This window comes from Hylobates moloch, unplaced genomic scaffold, assembly GCF_009828535.3.
Source record: "Hylobates moloch isolate HMO894 unplaced genomic scaffold, HMol_V3 SCAFFOLD_9, whole genome shotgun sequence".
Taxonomy (NCBI): Eukaryota; Metazoa; Chordata; class Mammalia; order Primates; family Hylobatidae; genus Hylobates; species Hylobates moloch.
In genome coordinates, this window is record NW_026652284.1 from 69,955,990 (window position 1) to 69,961,989 (window position 6,000).

Sequence of the window (6,000 nt, forward strand, 5' to 3'; positions counted from 1 at the left end):
CTGGACAGACTTGTTTTTAAGAAGATAATTCCTGCCACTGGAGCTTAGAGAAAATTCCAAAGAAAATCCTTTACAAGTTAATTACTGTTCCCCTGGTCCGTCCATTCTCCCTAATAGTCATTTTCTGCCCCTCAAAGAATTGTCTATATCCCCCAGCGCCTCCCTCCCCTATGAAAAAGGGTATATAAGCCGTACCCCATTGGAAGATTGGGGTAATCCCTTTGTGATTCCACCACATTAATACATTCGTATGCCTTTTCTCCTATTAATCTGCCTTTCATCAATCGATTTTCAGCAAACCTTCAGAGGGCAAAGGGGAAGTTTTCCCCTGGCCTCTATAATACCACATTACATTTGGTTGCCCTGTCTCCTCAAACCTTTGCACTTTTTGACCCATCAATGAAAACACCTTTGCAAATATTATGACAGTGAGAGAATGCTAGCATGACTCATGCCCTCTTACTTGTAGTCTCACAGGCTGGCTGTCTTCTTCACTCATTCCTGGGCATAGACCAAGCTAATCATGGGAAAATTTTAGTATATAGTTTAATTTTGAAACAAGGATCATAATAGTCCTTCCCTAAAACTGATCCCTGCCTTGCTCAAGAGACCAAAGCTGCCTTTGTAAAACAAATGAAAGTTTATGACACTAGGATGGTGGGAGGGATCTGAATTCTGCTAAAATGTAGGCATAGTTTCTACGTTTCCTTACTGCTCAGGAGTGGTCATGTGGCCAGAGGTCACAAGATTTGTGACTTCCCCACTTGCTCCTAAAGATAGTGTCACTATTGTAGAACCTGAGATTGGTCTTTTGAGATGTTTTTCAGATTTTTGCATTCTGGCAACTGACTGATCCCACCCAGACCCGTGACTTATGACTCAACCGGTTCTACTGCTCTCACTCAGAGGCAGACACAGCACACAAGCACCGTTTTCCACACCCCTATGATTTCATTCTCACCCAATCAGCAGCACCCATTCCCTATCCCCCTGCCCACCAAATCATCCATAAAAAGCCTAGCCTCTGAGTTCTTCATGAGACTGGTATGAGTAATAACTCCAGCCCTTCCATTTGGCTAGCTCCACGTTAATTAAACTCTTTCTCTACTGCAATACTGCAGTCTCAGTGAAATGGTTTTGTCTGTGCAACTGGCATGAAGAACCCATCAGGGGATTACACGAATTCAATATCCAAGAATTTATTCTAAGGAAATAATCATAGGTGTGTGTAAAGATTAAGCCATGATGATGGTCACTGAGGCATTGCTTAAAAACTATTGAGAAACCAAAAGAGATTTTGCTTTTGAGGGTTATATCAATCGTTATTTGCCACTAGAAATTAAAACTGAGAATTCAAGAATATATTAATTAATTTAAAACAGTAATGAAAAATACAGCTTTATGAAACTTCATTATTTTACATTTTTGCATATCTCTTTGAATGTTTAAAAAAGTAAGTAAATAGAAGAGAACTGGGTTTTCATATCTGCATTCAATCTGTTGCAAAATCACATGTCATGTAGCCTGTGGAAAACACCACCGTTCACCTGTGAGAGTATGAGAGTAATAAATACAATAACGTCTCAGAATTATTATGGAAATAGGTTTGACCTAGCAGACCCCCTGAAAGGTCACAGAGTCTCTGGGTGATATTTTGAGGAATGCTGGTTTATACAACAAAAAGTTTAAAACAACATAAAAATTTCAAATAATCTAAGATATTATAAATGACCCTCAATACTATTAAATAAAGAATAAACACAATTCTTATTAACTAAATCATATTCATATTTTTGTCTTTTTATTCTCTTATTATGCTGGCAGAATTACCCCTTCTCCTGCTAAGAATAATCCTTTGTTTCTGCATTTCTCCTCTAGCTTGTTAGATGACTCTCCCTCTCACTTCACTCCAACCATTCCCTTAGATAGTTTCCTTCTAGAAACACTTAAGACTGCCGAGATTTTATCATAAAAAAAAAAAAAAATCATCCCTTTCTGTCTACTTCTGTCTTTCTCTTTCCTCTTTCCATAACAGAGAGGATTTTTTCTCCTTTTTACCTCACTGCTTTCTAAATTCACAGTCTAGTGATTAGGTTTCCAGATTTTGTTTTTCTGTAAACTAATTACACATTCTGTTTTGGAATTTGCGTCTTACATATTTCTATGTCATTACATGTAAATTATATTATTTTTTAAACTATTATGTGGTGCTTCATCATATTGATGTACCAATATTTAATCTATTTCCTCTTGATGAACGTTTTAATTTTCCTAACTTTCTGCTATTAGAAAAAATATGAATAGGTATGGTGTATATATTATTATGTTATTCATTTATATGTAAATGAATTTATATAAAATATAAATTTCAATTAATTTATATAATTTTTTAAAAAATTTTACTTTAAGTTCTGGGATACATGTGCAGAATGTGCAGGTTTGTTACATAGGTACACATGTGCCATGGTGGTTTTCTGCACCTATCAACCCGTCATCTAGATTTTAAGCCCCACATGCATTAAGTATTTGTTCTAACACTTTCCCTCCCCTTGCCTTCCACCCCGACAGACCCTGTTGTGTGATGTTCCCCTCCCTGTGTCTGACTTCAAACTATACTACAAGGCTACAGTAACCAAAACAGCATGGTACTGGTGCCAAAACAGATATGTAGACCAATGCAACAGAACAGAGCCCTCAGAAATAACACCACACATCTACAACCACCCAATCTTTGACAAACCTGACAAAAATAAGAAATGGGGAAAGGATTCCCTATTTAATAAATGGTGCTGGAAAAACTGGCTATGCAGAAAACAGAAACTGGACCCCTTCCTTACACCTTATACAAAGATTAACTCAAGATGGATTAAAGACTTAAATGTAAAACCCCAAACCATAAAAACCCTAGAAGAAAACCTAGGCAATACCATCCAGAACATAGTGTAAATTTTATATATATGTGCATACTTATTATTATTATTATTATTTTTGAGACAGGGTTTTGCTCTTGTTGCCCAGGCTGGTGTGCAGTGGCACGATCTTGGCTCACTGCAACCTTCGCCTCCCAGGTTCAAGCAATTCTCCTGTTTCAGCCTCCTGAGTAGCTGGGATTACAGGCATGTGCCACCACACCCAGCCAATTTTTTGTATTTTTCGTAGAGACGGGGTTTCACCGTGTTGGCCAAGCTGGTCTCAAACTCCTGACCTCAGGTGATTCACCCACCTTGGCCTCCCAAAGTACTGGGATTACAGGCATGAGCCACCATGCCCAGCCCATACTTTTTAAGTATTATGGCACAGGTCTAGAAATTGAACTACTGGGATCAAAGATTATGAACATTTTAAATGTTAGTGAATATTGGCAAATTCTCTCCTAAGGGTTGGTATCAATTTACATTCCCACCAATAACTTAATTATGGCCGGACTTCTTGAGAGAGCTGTCTATAGAAATTCTCACTTTTACACTTCCTCAGTCACTCGATTCACTCCTCAGTCCATTTAATCTGGCTTCTGTCTGAACCACTCCACTGAAATTGCTCTTCCCAAAAGTGATTAATACACCCTCCTAGTTTCTAAATCCAGGGGAAGCTTTTCAGTCCTCTTCCTATGTGATGTGGCTGAGTGCCCTCTCCTTTTCTAATGGTTCTCTTCCCTTTTGTGACACCAGACATTCCTGCTTTTCCTCCTATGTCTTGGTCTTCTGGTTAGGGGCTTTAGGTGTTTATTCTTCTTACTCAGATTCAGTCTGGGCCTCACCTTCTTAATCCAAACCCTTTCCCGGATCTACCTCATTCCCCTGTGTGATCTTATTGTCATCTAGACATCAGTACTCCCAAAGACAGCCCTTTCTCCTAAACCTGAGATTCACTTCATACCAGACCTGCCAATTGGCATGCTCCACAGCAATCTCCACATTCCAAAGCTGACCTTTTCATTCCTCACTGCAACATACATCCCAAACTTGATTTCCTTCTTATGTTTCCTTTCTCAGCAAATAATACCACCATCTGTCCAGATGAACTTCAATCTTCTGTCCCTCACTTCCTTCTCTCTCTATGCTCAAATCCCCCACTATCCATATCCAGTTAATCACAAGTCCTATTGATTCTACCTCCAAAATCTTTTTGTTTTCAGTGTAGCAACGTCAGGGGCATGTGAACCAGAGCAACCATATCTTGAATAGGAGCTGGGTAAAATGAGGCTGAGACCTGCTGGGCCGCATTCCCAGATGGTTAAGGCATTCTAAGTCACAAGATGAGATAGGAGGTTGGTAAAAAATACAGGTCATAAAGACCTTGCTGATAAAACAATTTGCAGTAAAGAAGCCGGCTAAAAACCACAAACCAAGATGATGATGAGAGTGACCTCTGGTTGCCCTCACAGCCACACTCCCACCAACGCCATGACAGTTTACAGATGCCATAGCAACGTCAGGAAGTTGCCCTATATGGTCTAAAAGGGGAGGCATGAATAATCCACCCCTTGTTTAGCATATAATCAAAAATAACCATAAAAATGGGCAACCAGCAGCCCTCAGGGTGGCTCTGTCTAGGAGTACCCATTCTCTTATTTCTTTACTTTCTTAATAAACTTGCTTTCACTTTATGGATTCTCCCTGAATTCTTTTTTGCATGAAATATAAGAACCCTCTCTTGGGGTCTGGATCCGGACGCCTTTCCTATAACAACTTTTTCCATCCCCACTGCACTACCTTACTTCTGATCAACAGCATCTCTTTACCAGATAACTGCATCCACTTAAACATTCATCTAGTATTAAAAGCAAATCCATCCAAGTCATCCTCCGGCTTACTATACTTCCGTGACTTCTCATTATACTTAGAAGAAAAACCTGCAGGAATCTGCTGATCTCTCTAATCTCATGTCACTTCACCCTCCTCTCTGGCTCCTCTGGGGCTCACTGGCATCCTTGCTCTGCCTTTCACAAATGGGATTTCTTGACAAGGATCTTCTCCTGACTTCTTCAAATCCCAGTTCAAACCTCATTTTTTCAGATGACCTTCCCTAGGACCATATCTAAAGTAGGTGCCCAGTCACTCTCTCTAACATCACATCACCAAAGTATTCCTTTTTTTTTTTATTTCACCATATCTCAAAGTGTAAATATTTCGTTTAAACATTTATTGTCTGTTTGCTTTATCTCCTTATAGAAAAAGATCTATAAGGGTAAGTGGGAACCATGTCTGACTTATTCTAAATACTTTTAGGACCTAGCATTTTCTAGTAGTTTGAAAAAATATTTATTGAATTTGAATGAATGGATGACCACTTTTTTTTTCCCAATACATTTTCCACTCTAGAACCAAGGATATCTCTCTACAGCACAAGCTGGGTCTGTCCATCCCGCTTTTAAAACCCTTTGACAATTTTCTATTGCCCCAGGACACAAAGTCCTTCAAATTCTGACTTCTGCTTTCCTTTTTTTTCTTTTTTTTTTGAGACAGAGTTTCACTCTGTCACCCACGCTGGAGTGCAGTGGCATGATGTCAGCTCACTGCAACCTCTGCCCCCTACAACCCCCCCGCCAAGTTCAAGCGATTCTCCTGCCCCAGCCTCCTGAGTAGCTGGGATTACAGTTGCCCGCTATCATGCCCAGCTAATTTTTGTGTTTTTAGTGGAGATGGGGTTTCACCATGTTGGCCGGGCTGGTGTCAAACTTCTGATCTCAAGCAATCCACCCACCTTGGCCTCCCAGAGTGTTGGGATTACAGGCGTGAGCCACCGCGCCCAGCCTCTGCTTTCCTTTTCTTTCTCTCCTTTCCCTAAATCCTTCTTATTGAATTTGACTCACTCAAGCTATCAGCAGTTCCCATAAACTCCAGCTGTCCTCTGGATCTCAGCTTTATCTGGCTCCTACAACTTCAATAAGACCTTTCTTCCCTTTCCCTTTCCAACTAATCAAGACTTTTTCTGAAAGGTCACCTCTGACGTCTACCATTGCACCCAGGCTTCCTGACCCTGGGGTGTGGGTTTCTTTCC